This window comes from Lupinus angustifolius, unplaced genomic scaffold (genome assembly GCF_001865875.1).
Source record: "Lupinus angustifolius cultivar Tanjil unplaced genomic scaffold, LupAngTanjil_v1.0 Scaffold_246_31, whole genome shotgun sequence".
Taxonomy (NCBI): Eukaryota; Viridiplantae; Streptophyta; class Magnoliopsida; order Fabales; family Fabaceae; genus Lupinus; species Lupinus angustifolius.
Window position 1 is genome coordinate 1 of NW_017727343.1, and position 22,038 is coordinate 22,038.

A 22,038-nucleotide genomic window follows, 5' to 3' on the forward strand; every position below is an offset into this window, starting at 1 on the left:
CAGGGAAGAATTTCTAGGCAAGATGTGAATGAAAATGTGAGATATGATGTTCTTATTTGAATGAAATGTGCCTCTATTTATAGAAGTTCCCTGGAGCTGCTGAGCTGCTTGTTAGCACCGCTCAGCAGCTGACCAAACCCTTCAGCATGAGTTTGATCCCTTGATCAAGTAGCTTTGTCACCTCCTTATGCTTGACTCATCAAAGCTAGTTGTGAGCTATGAAACCAGCTATTATGAGCTACTTTGAAAAGTCGATGGTGGGCTACTTGAGGTGAGGCCATTGATGATTTCATGGTTTGCTGATGGCTAATATAAGTATGGGTGCACAACGCTAAGCACACTTGTTGCACCGCTATGATGCTTGTTCAGCAGCTTGGACATTGCCAAGCTCGTGGCTGACCGTGTCAAGCTTGAGTTCTGACCGTGTCAGAACTAGTCTGGTGCTAGGCTGAGCGGCCAAGCAAGTCCGGTCAGCTGCTTGCTTGAGCAGTTTGGTCCAGGTTAGGCTGGTGTCCAGGTCAACTTAGCGTGGCTTGGTCCACGCTCAGCTGTCTGCTATAGCACCTTGATTTTGACTTCTTTTTCTTTTTGACCATGAGTCTTTTTTCTCTTTTCTTCTTTCTAAATCCTACAAAATACATAAAAAAGAAATACAAACACAAATATACAAGATTGTGATATTTTATACAAAAAGTATTGTTTAAAGTTCGTTTTTCTCAATTATGCTTAAGATAAGTGCCATAAAAGTGTATGAAATTTAGGTATATTTGGCACTTATCAGCAACCTATGAAGAATTAAAAAATCTTTTAAGGAATTGTGAGTATACATATTGGAACTGTTACCAGAAAGGAAGATTGCCAACTTCAACTTAGAGATTGCTTCATCAAGAGAGATGATTTTGTCCTTGAATCTTCCATGATTCCTGCAGAACCAGATTACATTGACAACGTGGATAATACTAGCAGTTAAAGCCTCTTTAACATGAGGGCTCCATTGAGAATTACAAACTTTTAGGATGTCCTGTATTAAAGATAAGTTTAGTTGAATGGAGAAAACACTACACAACCATTACCATATTAGTTTGACATAAGTACAGGACATAAATAAATGATTAGAGGTCTCCATGTTAATCTTACATAGATTGTAGATGGAAGCCAATGAGCAACCTCTCCTTTGAATATTTTCATCAGTGGGCATTTTCCCATGATGAAGCCTCTATGTTGTGAAATATTTTGAGGGTGGAATTGTATTAGACCAAATTATTTTGCACCAATTTATTGGACTAGCAGCCTAATTGATCCAGTAGTAGTAGTCTTTTAGAGAAAGCAAGTCATCAACAGATCCTTTCCAGATAATTTTGTCCTCCTCATTTGAGAATATTATTTTAGAGACCAGACCATGTAGTTGAGGAAACTTCTACAAAAGCACTTGAGGCAAAACCCAATTGGAACCAAGTCTGAAGTCTACCACATAAGCAAATAAAGTGGATTGAATACCATTAGGAATGTGCAAGGAATCAACAAGAGGTTCACCAAGCATAGTTATCAGTCCAAAAGTTGATGTTCTGACCATTCTAAACCAAACAAATAGAGTTGGAATGGGCATTGTCCCAATTAGACTTAATACCAAGTCAGATTGAAGACCTACAATATCTAGTAGGGGGAGAAACAAATCTACCAAATCTTTGTCTGTAAATAGCTTCCCAAGTTTGAGAAGATGAGAGCATTTCCCAGGCCAGTTTAAGTAAAGCAACATGATTTAAACCTTTAATTGACCTTAAACCCAGACCACCAGTATTTAAAGGAAGACAACCCTGCTTCCAAGCCACAGTAGTTAGCTTCCTAACAGTAATGTCTTCAAACCCAATAAAGTTCCTTATGCTTATGTCCAGGTTCTAGAGCAATTAAGAGGGCCATCTATATATATATGAAAGTTGTAGATCAACATGCTTTGTATAATAGATTTAATCAACTCCACTCTACCCATAGTAGACAGAGATGAACCTTTCCATTTTGAAAATTTTAAAACAATTTTATCAGCAATTGGTTGCAAGTGACTCCTTTTAGGTTTTCCTTTATATAAAGGAACTCCTAAGTAATTAAATGGAAGACAGTGAGTAGAGAAACCCATATAAGAGAATAGATTGGAAATTTCCCTAGCAGAAGCATTAGAGGAGTAGCATTTGCATTTAGCTGCATTAATGTTTTGACCTAAAGCATTAGCATAATCATTAGGTAAATTCTTGAGGTCGAGAATTTCTCTCTTGATGCCCTTATAGAAAACTAGAATGTCATCTGCATACAAAACATGACTAGGAGTTTGTAGCATTTTAGGCCCAGAAATAGTACTCATCTTCCCTTCCAAAAGAAGAAATGTTTAAGGCCAGTTTAGTCCAGCCTTCTCCCTCCAGAATTCCTCCTCAATGTTTAAGGCCTGCAACAATTTCTTCTAGGCTTGTGCTTCCAAATCAAACAAATCATTATTTGGACCAGATTCAGAGATGTAGTTTTTAATGGTTTCAACAGAATCCTTAACAATTTTCACTCTCAGATGAATGTTTCCAAAAATATTAAGATTTCAGTCTCTAAGCTCTTTTTTTAAATCTTTTAGCTTTTTAGACAATATGAACATAGGACATCCGACGATATTTAGAAAATCATATCTTTTGCATTTTGTATTTGTGTTTTCCTTTGATTTTTAGTTGTGAATGTTGACGAGACTTATTAGTATTGTTTGTTACTTTTTCGTGATCTTTATTAGACATTAATATTTAATGGTTTTTATTAAACTTTATGTTTTTTTTTTCAACCGCCATGATGACGTCCGCCATTTGCCCGCAAAGCCATCCACAACGCCTTCATGGCTGAATTTTGGCAGCCACCATGGGCACTAACAATATACCCACTACTTACAGTACGAGCAGGGATACTAAAATATACAAATATAAGAACCACTTGAGTAATCAAAATATTCAAAAACTCATGCAATGTTAGACTTGAATGAAGAAAATATGACTACCAACACCTTTCAATGGTGATCAAATAATAAAGAACAAGTAATTGAAGGGAAGAAAATAATTTTCTACTCTAAGGTGAAATATGATTAACATGAAGTGACATGAGTTATGGGAGATTACTAACATGATTGTACCATCCATTATCAAATATAAATTAAATTATATTACTATTTGCAATCATGCAAAAAAACAAATATGACAAACAAAATCTACACTCATAGATGACTTGTTCTAATGCATGAAGATTTACCATAATTAATGAAGTTCACTGAAATGGTATATTGAATTTGCAATTGTACTTGCAGACATTGAGGGACTTGAGGGTTAGATCTATGAAACTTGTGACAAATAATCCACCAAAATATGTTGGGTTAAAAGGTTATGGTTTGACATAGTCTGGCAGGATCCCTTTGTTAACTCTTATTACATCAGAGAACAAGAGATATTTGGAGACCAAACATGTGAAAATGGGACACATCTATGGCTTGGAGTTTAATGGCCAACTAAGCATAATGACAGTGTTGATCATTCTAATGCAGTTAATGTCATATAAACTTGCTTTTTCATAACATTTTTCTGTTAGATATATGCACTTAAAATAGCTTTTTCCACAATCCTATATTGTTCATACAAATTTTTAGTTCAGCTTTTCAACATCAAATGGTTCCCTCTTCTAAAACTGGAAATAAATTCACATAAATGTAATCCGATTAAAACAGTTTTTCCATTTCATTTTAGTTAGCATCAACAACCAAAACCGTAACTAATAAAGAAACTCAAATCTAGTACCAACATCACCAACGCAGCGTCGTTCTCAATGGAAAAGAGTAAAATAAATTTCAAGCATTCACGGTTACAAATAAACTCAAATCTATAAAAACATAAAATGAAACGCAAATTCGTTTTTACCTTGCAAGCAGTCATAGTTCTCAGCTTCTGTACGAACTACATCGAGGAAAGAATCAATCAACTCAACACCTTTGGTATAATGACCTTTCGCCCAGTTAGTCCCTACACCGGAAGAGGAAGTATTAAGGCAAAGTAAAACAAAGAAGAGGAAAATCATTCAAAGTATCGAGGCATAAGCATTAGAAGTCAAGGAATGTGAACCTTCAGCGATGGAGAAGAACCTTTGGTAGTGGAGAAGAACCTTCGGCGGCGGAACGTGTTACTTGTTGAAGGCTATTTTGTTCTCTAATGGAATGGGTGTAGTGTTACTCACCATTTTAGGGTTTCATTTCTATTAGTCATTTACTATCAAAATTGAAAAATATAGTGAAGAGTGAAAACCTTCATAAATTAGATAAAAACCTTTAATATATATCTAGTTAATTGTTCTATTTGTGGGAAGTTGGAATAACCTCTGTAAAAAAAACTTCCAATAAATACATAATATGTAGTAATATTTTTTGCCAATAGATAGTCTTAACTATTGGTTGTTACTCCATTTGTTTTTACATATTTTTCGTATGTTTTATAATACAACACTATTTATGAAGTCTACAATGACAACTTTATTGACCATCATATTCTCAATATAACATTCTCTTTCTTTTCTAACTTATTGTGTAAATGGTTAGGAACAAATACATAGTATATAAATCTAAATATTCTGAGGTGACTTACTATGGGTCTGGTCTTTTATAGTTTCTCAAATTGTATAATAGATCTAAGCTTTGTTTGAGGTAATTTATTGGTCACATAAGTCGTAGTCTTCATGTATTTTTCAAAAATTTAGCAGACAAAATTTTAGTATGGAACAAATTTATTCACATCTCTATCTGATGTCGATTTTGAAATTTCACAACTCCATATTTTGAAATATGTAGGAACACATTAACTATCCTAGTATATTGTTTTCCCTTAAGAAGTTATAGAATTGATGTGAAGTATACTCTTCTCAATTACCAATGCACAAAAAATACAAGATAAAGCATGTTGTAAATTTCTAATTAGGAGTCTTATCTGCTTATTTGATTTGGTTGACCAGTCTGGAGAGGTTGAATTCTTAGCTCAAAATTTTTTTAAATGAATATTAGCTCAATATTTTTTTTAAATGAATATTAGCTCAATATTTCCTTACAAATAATAAAGGCAAACATGAAATGAGAAGAAAATTTGTTAATGAAAACCATGTCCCAAATTTTGTCTCATACTAATAAAAGCATATTATATATGTTAATTAAAAAATTAAATATTCATTATTTTTTTATATTTTTATTTCAACATCATTAACGCGAGATATGGTTTGGGCATCCTTATTCATGAAATGGTTGGTCCTACATTATTGGTTACCTACAATTGATGCTTCCATGTAGTGGGTTAGTGATATTGATATTACTCTACTCAATAAAAAGGTACTCCAGACGTACAAAGTGAATGTTTTTTTGGTTCTTCACTTGTGAGTAAACTCAAACACATGGATAATCCCTTGAGATTGATCCAAGATAAATTAGTAGGTCTGGTGTCAAATATAACTATTAAGATCTCTCATGTGTTTAAATTACATTCTATAACTTTAATTATAGCCATAATATTACATCAGTATCGTGACTATAATTATGATCACAATTTCATGCATTAGATATGAATTATGTTTTTATTTCCAGTTTATAAACTGTGAGATTATAATATGTTAAGAATATAATTTATCTATGTTAGAATATCTTAGTTGAAAATTGAATATAATCTAATATGTTTTATTTGGGTAAAATAGAAACATTGTTTTTAACATAGTAAATTATAGAAAAATGTATGAGTTATTTGTTTATATTATGATTATTTTAGTTGTTTTTACACTCTTTTCTAAATATACATTTTTAAATATTTACCATCATATTTATTTTTACTATAAATTTTTAAATTTTTAATATTGCATAATAAAGACTAAAAATATATTAAAATAAAATACAATATAAAAACCAATATCAATATTAAAAAGCTACATAACACAAATAAATAAAAATTGTTAAACTTCTTTTTATTTATAGAGTAGATTACATAAAATAATATGAGGTTATTTTTCTTATATGGTGATTATTTTGGTTGTCTTTTACATATTTTTTAAATATACATTTTTTATATTTATCATCATATATATGTATTTTACTCAAAGAGATGCATTTTTAAATATACACTTTTTATATCATCATAATAGTTGGTAACTTTTATTACTACATTACAAATGCTAAAAAAAATTTGAAATAAAAATCAATATCAATATTTAAAAACAACATGACACATACTTATAATATGGAGTTTGGTGGAAGAGTAAATGAGAAGGGAGATAACCATGAAAATAATGGTAAAATGGGAATTGCCATTTTAATAACAAGAAAATAAGCCAACTTTGAAATAAACAACTCATGGTGGAGGAGCTTCCATTTTTGCTTATTTCCCACGAAAATAAGTTGAGTTTATAATCTGGATAGGTTACCAAACATTTATGCTACAACTTTAACTTATTTTTCAAAAAATAAACAAAAACTACAAACTTTAATCCATACCAAATATACACTTAGCATGATTTATATTTTGTCATTTAATGACTTTTCTGTACTGGCACACTCTCATATGTAAATCCACGATTTATTATTACAGGTTATATGGGTTGTGATCCTCTCCAGTACTAAACAATCATATACTGAAATATGAGGCTCAAAATGATTTGATGATTTAAAGAAAAACTTTAATTAAAAATAATTTAAAATCTTCACTGTTAAAAATTGTTAAATATCACATGTCACTATTTCTCCAATATGGGAGAAGAACCTGAATAAGGTTATATGAATAAGCTATCACATTAAAGTTTGTCCAAGTTCATTCATTGGACTAAGAATAAATGTTGCAGTATATTGGGCAGTTCTGAGTCCAATTTCTTCAAACTGAATATAAACAAGCCCAAGAGAATTATTAACCCTCTTTTCAGATTCAATGACAATGTTTGAAATGAGGACAATTAGTAATATATTCCAATAATTAACATTTTTCTTCGTGACAGTTGGGCCTTATTCTTTAATTGGACCCAAATATTTTTTAATTCCAGTACCTATTAGGTTGTAATGTGCTACGGAAACCCAATGAAAAATCTAGTATTATATCCAGAATATTTGTTATCTTTAGATTTCATAAAATATCTCTATGCTAGGGTATATCCTTAAGGTTGATGTCTTTTATTAAGAGTTGTGTAACGAAAAGAACCATCATAGACCAACTTGAGGTATAATTGATAGATGAGTAAAACTGTCAAAAGACACATATGTCATAGACGTTGGCCCTTAAAAGAGACGACAAGTCCTATATTAAGTAGCATAACAAACTTAGTATAGTTTTCATATAGACAAATCATTCTAGTGGTTTCTTCTCATTTGGTCAAGTCTTTAAGACAATATATGGTTTCTCCTCATTATCTATATGATAGTTTCACCTAGAAGTCTTTTGCTAATTGGGTTTGACACAATGTTAGATATTTATGGAACGGCAAGTGCACGGTATCGTCCAAGTAGTAAAGTCCGGCAAAATATCAGGATATCGTCTTCAAGGAGCAAAGTAGATTTACACTAATTCCTAAAACATTGAATTGAGTATATATTTACAAGAGTTGGTTTGTGAAATTTTGTAATTAGTTTTGGAAAATCATAAATTGAACTAAAAAGATTTAAAATAAGTTGGGATCAAAATGCATCGTTCTTTCCCATTGATATTCATGGATTCAATTCCAAGTAACTAGTGAAGTTACTGATTCAAATGCACATTTTCCTCAAATCATTCACATCAATTCCCTGAGTATAAAATCCTTAGATAATCACTCAAATACCCATTCCTTGGATATTTGATCGATTAACTAGCATTAAGTTCCATGTAGAAGCAATTCATGCATCATGGTCCACTCCTAGAGCAATGATGTATGAAGGAAGATGAACCAGATTCGGTATCAAGTTTAACTTTCCAATTAAACATGAACCCAAGAGCAAGAAATTAGTAGCAAAGTAAATTAAAGTATTAAGAACAAGATAAACTTCCTAAAATCAAATAACAATTACAATAGAATCCAATCCAGGAGTACAAAGGTTAGAAGATTACATTTCAAAACCCACAACAAGATCTATTCACTCATCCTCGCCATTACAATGCTCGAATCATGAGATTATACAAGGAAATATGAAGTAGAATCATTTCCACAACTTCTATCCTAATCTACACTGTGTATCTCTCTATTTTTTGTGCCAAGACTGCTTCAAAAGTGTTTCGATAACCTCTCATGCTGTCCAAAACTGCCTATATCAGGCTCCAACTGCTAGTTTCTCGCTTAAGCTATGGATTCTCGCTTGAGCGAGAGAAGATGTCATTCCCACGCTTGAACACCTCGCCTGGGCGATAGTCCCTCACTTGGGCGAGGGACATCAGTTTTTTCTGATGATTTTCTTCTGAATTATGGTTTGGGCGACCATTCCCTCGCTTGGGCGAGGCTTGTGCTATTTAGAAATTCATTCTTCTATTTTTTCTCCTTTGTTCATCATTTCCTAACCTGCAAACAACACAACACAATTATATTCCTAAACAATATGAGATTAACTAAGTTATCAGGAATTGTAAGCAATTACAACATAAATACGCACTAAGTGCCCCAAAATCATATACATTTCCTTAACAATTTGGCACTTAACAAACTCCCCCCAACCTAGAATCTTGCTTGTCCTCAAGCAAAGTAACAAAGTGCAATTTGGTTCAAAGTATATGGTTTTTCAAAAATAATCATTCATCCAATTATAGCATGGTTAGAATCATTCACTTACTGTTCACAAAGACGTGTTTCATGATGAATCATAGTGGACCAAGTTCCAACTAATAACAGAATGCACATGCAGTTCAATTTTAAACAAAATAGTAAGAATAACTACTCAGTTCAATCAAAGGAACTCTATCAATCTCAAAGGTTATGCGTTTCACTCATCTCTTTGCTGGACCCCAAACAATTTGACTTTGTCTTTCAGTTCAATCAAACCATGTACACAAGTTCAATCATGGATCTTAAGAACTTCATCATGGTTGTAATGAGGCTTGACTACAAAGAATACTAGTTTTTATAGGATTCAAAAAGGGAGGCAGACTATTATTGCATACTTACCTTTTCTTCTCATGTTCCCTTTCCAATTTTTTTGTACCATGTTCTTTTCTATCAACGATTTGATTCTCCTTCTTCAACCGACAGTTTTCTTTTGAGCCACTACTTTCTCGCATGATTTATTTTTCACTTATTTCTTTCTTTTTGTTGCTTCATACTTTACCATTTAACACATGGTTGAAGAAGGAGTCTTTTTGATTCCACTACCCTCATAAACACAGACTTCATTCACATTGCCCAACAAGATTCATGTGCACTAATGATCTCTCTCCAAGGGTATGGGAATTGATACATTTTGATGTGGCTTAGGTGCATAATTTTCACACAAAAAAAAATTTCAGCACAAATGGGCTAACAAAAATCAGGTTCATGATTCATTCGGGTGAGCTTTCTGGCTATAGCTCAACTATCCTAAACTAAGCGTTAATCATTTCCATGCTATTCCCTGCTTAATGACAATAAAAAATCAGGCAAAGTTCATTGGTGAAATCCAGCAAAGACACTCATCTGTGTTTGGGTGCACTCTCTCACCCGGTTATAGGCTTTTGTCCTTAGACTAAACTGCTCATTATTCAACCTATTTGGTTCGTGTCTGAATCAACATCCACATCCCGAAACAGTGAAACCTCAGAACCCTAATCATTCACAATCACAGAGTCTTATCCCAAAATTTCATTCACATGTTCTAGCACAACACAATCATAGAGTCTTATCCCAAAATTTCATTCACATGTTTCTAGCACAACACAATTAGACAATAGTAAACACATTTAACCAGACATAATTTTATTGACTACACATTTGTTACTAAACTTGAAACAAACAACATACAAACAGTAAAACACAACACATAGTACATATGACAATTACTCCTACATCCTACACATTCATCCTAAACATTGGCCCTAAACATACATCCTAAATAATCCTACACATACATTCTAAACATCGAAATATAAACAACAACAAAATAGAGGAACCAATTTCCGCCCATAGGCTCATCAGAGTATGAAATCCATATCAACATCTTCATCATCTTCATGACCATCACCCTCTGCGGATGTAGCTCCATCACCAGTGGTTCCACAAAGGTCCTGCCCCCACCGGAAAGATAGGCCTAATCTCAGGCCAAGGAAACTGCGGAGTAAAGGTATCTGTGGAACCCCAAAATTGGAACCAAAGACTAGAATGCAGCAAACATCCCTTGGTGATGAAACACCTACCCTGACGGATCATCTCATTTTGGAGCTCAAGGTGCTCCATATGCAATCGAAGCTGAGTGAATAGATCCTGAATGGGCAGCTCATGAGGTGGTGCCGAGAGAGGCATCTATGGTTGCTGAGGTGAGAATGGTGGTTGCTGAGGTGGAGATGACTGCTGCTGAGGTGCCTTTGGCTGGTTAGACACATCACCCTACTGAGGACCAGACTCCTCTTTTCAGTTCTGACTGATGTAATGCAAGGTGATCGGGGGTTTGATCTTCTCAATTCTTTTAACCTGAACCCCTTGTTGAGCATAGAGTTCGGTGATCAAGGATGGGAACCCCAAAGATCCCTTCTTTCCAGTTCTGACTACGGTCTTGTACATCTCCCGCACAATGATCTTAGCCACATCAATCGTCATACCCTTCAAGATTGCATAGATAAGATGACAATCAACAAGGGGCAGAGATGATACCTGACTATTTGGAATCATGTTGTGGAGCAGAAAATTCATCCAGACCTGAGCCAAAGTGGTCATATGTTTCCTATAGATCCGGAGGGCATGTCCATCACTATTGGTGTTGTATGACCTTCCAGCCACACATAGTAGATCAGCAGTGCCTCTGTTAGTGAACTCACCCTCGGTTGTAGCATCATAATACTAGCACAAGCCCCGCTCTTGTGCCTCAAATGAGTTGTTCAGCAAGTCATTGATAGTGTCTCTGTCGAACAGGATGGTCTTCCCCCTGACCCAAGATTTGTAGGCAAATTTTCCCCCTCTAATGGATAGGCATTATCATAAAATTCATGAACGACATTAGGGTCGAACTTGTCAGTTGGGGTTGCCAATTCCCACCATTTCAGCTCATTCAAGGGTGTCGTGAAAACGGGATATTCATCCGTTTCCATTTGCACCCTCCTTTCAAGAATGAAAACCTAGTTGAGGAGAAGGATGTGTTGCTCCTGTTTCCCCTTCTTTTTTACTATAGTGCGGTCAAACTCTGATGGGGCATGTGAAGTTGGTGCTCCTCTCAACTTCTTAGGAGGAGGGGGGGTTATTTTGAGCCAGTGTCTTTTTCCTCCTGTAATACAGCAAAATCACACAATCAGTGACATTACCAACAACAACCACCCACATTCTATCCAGTACAATCATTCTATTACATCAACTATAAACACATTGAACATTATAATCACTCATGAGTGTCACAATTATGAACTAAACTGGGGTTTCCTACTTAGGAAACTGAATTCTCTTGGTGATGACGCTCATGGTTCCATAACCCAATGCAATGCAAAGCAACAACAATGTAGCATCAAGAGCGCCTAATCTATCCTAAATGTGCCTAAAACAAATGAAACTTAACATAATGCACAAATAAGAAGATAATGATGTCAAGAATGCACTTACAATTGTCCGCTCATGATGCAAGGTGTAACACCCTTATTTTCATAACAAATATTATCATAATACTATATGCGAAAACTTAAAAGTTACCAAATTATAATGAAAATATCTCTTGAAATATAATTAAATACTAAATAAAATACATTATAAAGATGCATATAATTTTCATAATAACAATAAACACTAAACTAAAAGGGTATAACATTGTCCATAAGACATATTCAACTTAACATTAATCCTCTAAGATAACTTATACAGTTAAAACTATTTTATAGGAAATTCAAGTGCATGATCGCGTTCTTCAATATAGTTTAAACTCAAACTCCTTAGGTGCCTCACCTAGAAATGTCATAAAACCCAAGTATAGTGAGATAAAAATCTCAATAACACTATTTTATAAACCTTCAAACAATGACATTCCTAGCCGTAACGAGTACGAAAAATCTCCATAAAGAATAGTAATAGAGATTAATATTCACATTACATCATATTATAATATCATTAATAATTTACAACTTATACACGATCAATTAGAAGATAAGTCGCGCACAAGAAATAACACATTAAATTTGTATATGTAGCACTAATTGCCTCAAACCCACAGTCCATGATTAAAAGTTTGTACACAATATGCCTGTTGGAGGTGCGTGTCCCTCACCCGGTGCCCCAAGTTCGTAGAAATGTCTTACCCCGTTTCTAGGAATAAGCCCATCTTTATGCAACTATGAATTCGTTCGCTTGTGCCTAGGCCAATCATTGGATCATAAAATCCTCTCAACAATTAACATAATTGGGTAATGAACCCCTTCAACAATCAAGATAATTGGGTAATGAACTCCTTCAACAATCAACATACTTAGGTAATGAATCCCAAAACTTCATAAAAACCTTATAATTTCATCAATATAAACAAGACACACAACTAAACATTATATAACAACTAACCACACTCATTATACCACATAAATAATCCTTACATTTACATATAGAGTTAGTAATTTATATATATACACATTCAAACACTGCACTCTAATTACAATATGAATATAAGTGTGCACTCATCATCACACATATGTTTATAGATTAGGAATAACACAATGCGTCTCACAACAAAATAAAATTGGGAAAAAATGTATAAAATGTCATTATGCATTTGGCACTTGCATGTAGAATTGAAGAAGGCATAATATAAATATATTGTAGTTAGGATTACACCATACAACGAACAAACCTACATATATATATATATATAATAATGTAACTATATATATAATTAATTAATAATATTGAACATGAAGCACAATCATCACCAATTGTTTCATCTTTCAGTAATGTATATTTAGCATATGAAAATATTTACAGAGTTGTTATTTGCGTTATGTTACTATGAATCTTTTATTCTTAACTCTCACTCAAAAAACATAATAATGGAAAACACTTTTCCTTGGATCAATCCATGATACAGTAAGAATGAATTTCAAGCATGAAGATGATAAGAAATTAATTGAACAATGACAAAAATATCAATCTATAAATTCTCTAATAATTTCTTCATGGAGTTTGATTGAGTTTTAGTGTTACCTATGATTGATGCATAAATCTTTATCCCCTTCCTTGGTTTCTCCTCATCTCCTTTCTCTTTCCTCCATTCCTGGTTGCTAGTGGCTGCTAGGTCTAGGTTTGAGTTTTGTGGTTGAAGACTCAAAGTTAAGTGTGGAGGTTTTTGTTATTAACTAATATAATTCTCATTAACCCACTAATTTCTTATTTTTATTAAGGATGAGACCTTCTATTCTAATTAATCTAAATTTTGATAGCAAATTGTAAAATTTTAAACTTTATAACAAATTAAATAGTTAATCAATCATTTAATGATAATTATCAATTCTTACTATTTTGTAGGCTTAAGTGAATAATACAAATTATATAAAGAAAACATATGATCATGATAATAAAATAAGATAGCATATACATAAATAGTATTGTGCAAGATCAAACAATACTTTATCAAATATAATTGTATTATAATAACAACAATAATGATAACTACAACATTAAGAATATAATAAAATACAATTCTACTATATTAATGTTGATATATCTTTTCAAAGTAAATTGAGTATATCATTGTACATATTTTATCATAGAATAAAACTATAATATGAAGTTCAAAAAATTTATTTCTAAAATATAATAATTTTTGGGATGTTACACAAGCTCTTGGAGAGGTCACAAGCTATGAGTTTCTCTTGTTCTTTGTAATGTGGATGTGAGGGAATGAACCCCACACCCCTTTTTTAAAACGAAACTTGTGCCCTCTCGCCCGGGTGAGGGACTCTCGCTTGGGCGAGCCACTCGAATTTGATGGGTTTGTCATCCTCGCTTGGGTGCCCAAAAGACAGAGAGCAACCAATTAATTGTCGCATGGGCGAAGGACCTGGTACTAAAAGGTCACATTTCTCCCCTAGGCGAGAATTGCCTAGAAATTCCTCTTTTTTTTAACACAGATTACAAACTAAGCAATGGAAAAATAAAGCTGGATTGCCTTACAGTTAGTGCTTGTTTAACATCAGTAGCTCGACACATGTTCTGTTAAGCATCTGGTAAGTTGATGATTATGGTGAGCCGCTCGACGTCACCACCCAAGTAAGGTTTCACCCTCTGGCCATTGCATATCCAGCTTCTCTGAGACGCCGAGTCTTGCAATTCAATCACTCCATGTGATTTAACTTCCTTAATTAGGAAGGGTCCTCACCATTTAGACCTCAGTTTACCCAGAAATAACTTCATCCAGGAATTGAACAGCAACACACTCTGACCCACCCGGAAGTCTTTTTGACGGATCTTTCGGTCATGATACAACTTGAACTTCTCTTTGTATAATTTGGAGGATTCATATGCAGTGAGTCTCATCTCCTCCAAATGTTGTAACTGAAGCTTCCATTGGTCACTTGCTGCTTTGGGGTCCAGATTGAAGAACTTGAGGGCCCAGAATGCCTTATGCTCAAGTTCTTTAGGCAAATGACAAGCCTTCCCATATACCAGCTGAAAAGGGGATAATCTAGTGGGAGCTTTGAATGTTGTTCGGTAAGCCCATAGTGCATCATCCAATTGAAGAGACCAATCCTTCCTTGTAGTTGACACTTTTTTTTTCAGAATTCTCTTGATCTCTCGATTGGACACCTCCGCTTGTCCATTTATTTGCGGATGATAAGGTAATGCTACCTTGTATCAGACCCCGTAGTGTTTGACGAACAATATATTACACACTATTCATAACCTTAATTTAGCACGATTGATGATTCTTGGTGCCTAATGGACTTTGTTTCACATGGTTTGGTATTTTAGACTTTATTGGACTAATATTCCTAAAATGAGTTAATTTGGGATTATTTAGCCTGATTAAATCTATTATCATTTTCAGATCATATTTGGCACCAATGACATTTTGGGCATTATGGAAGTGGAGGATATGTGTTGAAGTGAAGATTGTATTTTTATTTTGGGAGTTTTTATTTGTAAATTCGGTTTTAGTTTTGGGCCCATTGTTTAGGACCCACTTTCGGTTTTACTCTTTGTAAAAGAGCGGCTTTCTTTTGGGATTATTTAGCCTGCTTAAATCTATTATCATTTTCATATCATATTTGGCACCAATGACATTTTGGGCATTATGGAAGTGGAGGATATGTGTTGAAGTGAAGATTGTATTTTTATTTTGGGAGTTTTTATTTGTAAATTCGGTTTTAGTTTTGGGCCCATTGTTTAGGGCCCATTTTTTATTTTACTCTTTCGGTTTTATTTTGGGATTATTTAGCCTGATTAAATCTATTATCATTTTCAGATCATATTTGGCACCAACGACATTTTGAGCATTATGGAAGTGGAGGATATGTGTTGAAGTGAAGATTGTATTTTTATTTTGGAAGTTTTTATTTGTAAATTCGGTTTTAGTTTTGGGCCCGTTGGTTAGGGCCCATTTTCGGTTTTACTCTTTATAAAAGAGGGAACCCGAATTTCACTCTCACTCTCTACATTCACTCATTTTAGAATTCCGTTTTCTCCTCTTTTGCTCTGCTAGGGTTTCACATCTTCTTCATTTTTGGTTTTCATTCATCTTCTTCATTTTCGGTTTCTTTCTTCCCCTCAATGGAAGGCTAAACTTGTAGACTAAATTCCTTTGGTAATGTATCACAACTCTTGAGGTTTTTTTATTAATGCATTTTCGGTTTCTTTATTGTTGATTTCTTCTATGTTAGAAACTGGTTTATGAGTTTATCTTCACTTAGTTGATTTACTCTCTAGTGCATGAATGCTTAGTTCGTGTGAATTTGTTAATCATTTCATGCTTATGCTGATTTCGCTTAGTTAGAGGCTTAGGTTTTGGAACTTTGAATTGACTATCGCTTAGTTAATTGATTCTCAACAAATTCGGAAGTTAATAGTTGGAATATGAAAATAATGTTTTGAAACCGATGATTGAGTTCTGAACAAACGAACCAAAGGGATTTAGTTGTTTTATTACATTGCTTAACTATTGTTTCTGAATTTGATTTATGTTCATACTATCCAACAACAAAAACCCCCCTTGTGTGTTTGTGAGAGTATAAGGTGTTTGAAGCTTTGCTTGAAAGATAATCCTTGGGAAACGACCTAGGTGTCACTTCCTGGTACTGTAGTTTTTAATTGTTATATTATTTGTATCGGGTACGGATTCAATCAGTGTTGTAGGACCTTCTCCAATTGTGAATTGCAGAAATGTGATCCTCCATCATAAATAAGTACTCGAGGTGTGCCAAACTAAGTGAATACATTCCTCTTCAAAAACTTGATCACAATCTTAGCATCATCCTTTTATGCAGCTACGACCTCTACCCATTTGGACATATAATCCACCGCCACCAGAATGTATACTTGTGAACACGACGGTGGAAATAGTCCTATGAAGTCAATCCCTCAACAAACAAACACCTCAATTTCCTAAATGTTGGTCAATGGCATCTCATTCCTCTTGGAGATCCCGCCTGATCTCTAGCATTTATCACACTACTATGCATACTGATGTGCATCCTTGAATACAGAAGATCAATAGAAGCCAGATTAGAGGACTTTTGCAGCTGTCCTATCTCCATTAAAGTGCCCTCCGTATGGCAAACTGTGACAGTGCCATAGGATGCTCTTAGCCTCTTTATAGATACATAGCTCCTCAATAATCCATCTGACTCAGTCTTAAAAAGATGAAGGTCATCCCACACATACTGGCGGGAATCTCGCAAGAACCTTTTCTTTTGGTTCCAAGTCAACTCTTCGGGAATTACCCCTACAAATTTAAAGTTAGCCATGTCAGCAAACCATGGACCTTCCTAAATCAAGAGAAGCTTTTCGTCAGGAAACTCATCCACCACCTCTGACTCTCTCACTGTTACCTCTTGATTGGCCAGTCTCGACAGATGATCTGCTACACAATTTTCGCTCCCATTTTTATCCTTGATCACCAAGTTGAATTCCTGCAATAACAAAATCCAACGCAACAATCTTGGCTTGGAATCCGATTTGGTTAGCAGATATTTAATAGCAGCATGATCACTGAAAATTATAAATTTAGAGCCAATCAAATAGGATCCAAATTTTTCCAAAGCATACACTATAGTTAGTAATTCTTTTTCAGTTGTGGCATAGTTAACTTGTGCCTCATTTAATACTTTACTAGCGTAGTGTATAGCATGGTAAACTTTAGCCTTTTGCTGTCCTCGTACCGCGCCAACGACATAGTCACTAACATCACACATAAGTTCAAAATCAAGATGCCAGTCGGGTGCTACTATAATAGGAGCATAAATCAATTTTTCTTTCAAAGTTTCAAAAGATTTTGCACACTCAACATCAAAATGAGAATCAATATCTTTGTTAAGAAGATTACTGAGTGGTTTTGAAATTTTAAAAAAATCTTTGATAAACCTTCTATAGAAACCTGCATGTCCAAGGAAACTCCGAATTCCCTTGACATTAAGTGGTGGTGGAAGGTTGTTGATGAACTCAATCTTTACCTTGTCAACTTCGAAGCCCAGGAAGAGATCTTGTGTCCCAAGACCACTCCCTCAGTCACCATGAAGTGACACTTCTCCCAGTTCAGTATTAGATTTGTCACAACACATCGTTGCAGAACGATGTCCAAATTTGTCAAACAGCTCTCAAATGACGACCTGAAGACCGAGAAGTTGTCCATAAATACCTCAATACTAATCCACAAGATCAGAAAAAATAGCTAACATACACCTTTGGAATGTTGTTGGTGCATTGCATAGTCCAAATGGCATCTTCCTATATGCGAAGACACCAAAAGGACAAGTGAAAGTTGTTTTTTTCCTGGTCTTGGTGATCCACAATGATATGATTATAGCGAGAATATCCATCCTGGAAGCAGTAAAATGCTTGTCCAGTCAATCTCTCAATCATTTGGTCCATGAATGGCAGAGGAAAGTGATCTTTGCGAGTAGCCTGGTTCAGTTTTTGATAATCAATGCACATACGCCATCTAGTGACTGTTCTAGTCAGGATCAAGTCATCCCTATCATTCCTAACCATAGTCATACCCCCATTCTTTGGGACCACCTGAACTGGACTCACCCACTTGCTATCAGATATGGGATAAATCAACCTAGCATCCAATAGTTTCATCACTTCCTTCTTCACTACTTCCTTCATTGTGGGATTAAGACGCCTTTGAGGTTGCGCCACCAGTTTGTAATCCTCTTCCATATGGATCTTATGCATGTAATATGAAGGACTAATTCTATGCAAATCAGCCAGTGTCCACCATATCGCCCCTGCATTCTTCTTCGACACTCCAATTAATAATTGTTCTTCATTGCATGAAAGGGCGTTGCTGATGATTACTAGTTTCTGCCCTCCTTCTTCTAAGAATACATACTTCAAATGTGAAGGAAGTATTTTCAAATCCACCTTTGGAGCCTCATATGTCTTCTCTTTACCCAAGTGTCCAATGTGATTCTGATTAGACACAACCTTCTGGGGTGCATCCAACTCTACCAACCATATTTTGATCATCTTATCCTCCTCCATACTGCTTCCTTCTAGGTCTCCCCTCAATAACTTCTCCAAGGGACTACTCATATTCAAGTGAATGTCATCGAGCATGAATAAGTCCTCAATGACATCCACCCAAAAGCAGTGTTCCTTGTCCCTCGGATGCTACACAGCTTCAAAAACATTAAAATTGACCTCTGGTCTTCAACTCTTACCTCCAACTTTCCGTCATCAATATCAATAATAACTCGATCAATCTTCATGAAAGGTCTGCCGAAAATAAGAGGAACCTCCTTATCCTCATCAATATCCATGATGACAAATTCCACAAGAAAATCTAACACATCTACCTTTACCAAAACATCCTCCGCAACTCCATAAGGATACTTAACAGATCTATGAGCAAGTTGCAAGGTCATCCTGGTAGACTTGGTCTCCAAATCTCCAATCCTTTTCATCATAGAAAAGGGCATCAAATTAATGTTGGCACCCAGATCAAGCAGTCTCTTTCCCACAGATAATTCACCAATAATGACCAGAATAGTGAAGCTACTCGGATCTTTAGTCTTCTCAGGCAAAGACTTCTGAATGATAGCACTTCACCCAGCTTTTAAGGTCACTATCTCTTCTAAACACTTTATTTTCTTTGTCAACAAGTCGTTCATAAATTTGGTATAGATGGGCATTTGTTCCATCGCCTCCATGAAAGAAATGTTAATCTATAGGTTCTTGAATAAATCCAAGAACCTAGCATATTGTCGTTCTTTATCTTTCTATGAAGGTCTATTTGGATATGGGAGATCCTTCAACTGATGTAGGTCACCCTTCCTCTTATCATTGTTCTCTCTTACCCTTTCTCCATCGTTAAGTTCTCACCAATACATTTACCAATGACCTTACCACTTCTAGTAGTGATAGATTTGCAATGTTCTTTCAAATTGGTTTGAGTGTTGGCGAAGAATTATTGTCGATCGAAATGCTGCTCTACCATTTGCTTAGCCAACTGACCCACTCGAGTCTCCAAATTCCTGATAGATGCATCAGTATTTTTCTGGTTTGAAATGGAGACTTTCATGAATTTCTCTAATGTCTTTTCCAACTTTGTATACCTCTTATGTAATGGTGGATGTGGACCTTGCTGATAAGATGGTTGATATGGTGGTTGCCTGTTAGATGGTCCTGCCTCCACCCAAAATTATGATTCTAGTTTCCCCTCCAACCCTGTGAAAACTGATTATTGAACGAAGGGTTGTTAGGGAAATTACCCTAACGAGGTTGATTGTTAACATACTGAACCTCCTCTTCTTGTATGTTGGTAGGCATTAAGCAATGACTAGTAACATGATCACCCCACAAAACTCGTAGTGTAGCACCCGTTAATGAACTGAAGAAGTCTGTACCAAATTTAATTGCTGAGGCAACTTGGACATTTGCTTTGTGAGTGCCTCAATCTATTGTGTCAGAATCTTGTTCTGAGCCAGAATGGCATCAGAAGTATTCAATTCTAAGACCCATCTCTTCTATACTGTCCTTCTATTATGTTGAGCTTGTCGATCTGTAGCAGATAATGCAGTAATAATTCTAGTGGCTTGTTCAGCATCCACCGCCATCATAGTGCCACTAGTTGCGACATCCAATATCATATTAGTCTCTGGCTTCAACCCATTATAGAAAATATTTAGTTGGCCGACATCCTCAAACCCATGGTTGGGACATTTCCTCAGCAACACCTGGAAACGTTCCCATGCCTCATAAAAAGCTTCCTCTACATCTTGTCTAAATGTTGAAATTTCAAACTTCGCATGCACATACCTCGCCGGAGGAAAAAATCTTGTCAAAAACTTAGTCTCCAAATCGCTCCAATTGGTCAAGATTTAGGTTGGATGTGATTTTAGTCATTCCCTAGCTTCACCAAGGAGGGAAAATGGAAACAACGTCATGTATGCAGCTTCCCTCTCAGTGTCAGAATAACCCATAGTAGCCACTAGCTAATAGAAATTATTCAGATGAGCATATGGATCTTCATAATCCTTGCCCGTGAACTGGTGAGCACTGGCTAGATTCAAATATATAGGCTTGATTTCCACTGTCCGTATGGTGTGTAGAATCACAATGCTAGAGTAGTGTCGTGGACCTTGAAACATGGCATAATCACCTAATTTCCTCCTTGGAGGATTAGGCTTTGGGTTATTATCAGCGGCATTATTGGTATTCTCCATCTTCTCTAACTGAGACTCTAAATTTGTGGCTGGTTCAAAGCTACACTGTGCTTCCTGAGGACTCTATTGTCTATTCTCTTGTGGTTTCTTCTGGTTACTTTTAGAAGACTTCTCAATCTCTGGATTGTATTGTAGTTAATCTTCTTTAGATTTACCTTGCAAAAGCATAAATATAAAGACTACAACAAAGATTAGCATAAGGGTTTACTATACTACAAAGAATTAAAGAATAACTATGTACAAAACTCAATAAAAATCTATAAAGAACTAATGTAAATCGCTCATTGCTCCCCAGCAATGCGCAAAAAACTTGTTAGATATTTATGGAATGGAAAGCACACTGTATCGTCTAAGTAGTAAAGTCCAGCAAAATACCGGGATATAATCCTCAAGGAGAAGAATAGATTTACACTAATTCCTACAACAATGAATTGAGTATATATTTACAAGAGTTAGTTTGTGAAATTCTGTAATTAGTTTTGGAAAATCATAAACTGAACTAAAAAGATTTAAAATAAGTTGGGATCGAAATGCATCATTCTTTCCCATTGACATCCATGGATTCAATTCCAAGTAACTTGTTAAGTCACTAAGTTAGATGCATATTTTCTTCAAATCATTCACATCAATTCCTTGGGTGTAAAATCCTTGGATAATCACCCAAATACCAATTCCTTAGATATTTGATCGATTAACTAGCATTAAGTTCCATGTAAAAGCAATTTATGCATCATTGTCCATTCATAGAGCAATGATGTATGAAGGAAGATGATCCAGATTCAGTATCAAGTTTAACTTTCTAATTAAACATGAACCCAAAAGCAAGAAATTATTAGCAAATTAAATTAAAGCATTAAGAACGGGATAAACTTCCCAAAATCAAATAAAAATTACAATAGAATCGAATCCAAGAGTACGAAGGTTAGAACATTACATTTCAAAACCCACAACAAGATCTATTCACTCATCCTTGCCATTACAATGCTCGAATCATCAGATTAAACATGGAAATATGAAGTAGAAT

The 22,038-nt window shown here is 35.0% G+C and overlaps 1 long non-coding RNA gene across 1 annotated transcript; it reads right to left on the reverse strand.

Moving 5' to 3' along the window:
* Nucleotides 1–821: 821 nt before the first annotated feature.
* LOC109340786 lies at nucleotides 822–4,264 on the reverse strand. The gene is made up of 3 exons (XR_002106838.1): nucleotides 4,128–4,264; nucleotides 3,927–4,028; nucleotides 822–923 (listed from the first exon to the last, which is right to left on the reverse strand). It is a non-coding gene; the product is annotated as an uncharacterized LOC109340786 (long non-coding RNA).
* Nucleotides 4,265–22,038: the final 17,774 nt, after the last annotated feature.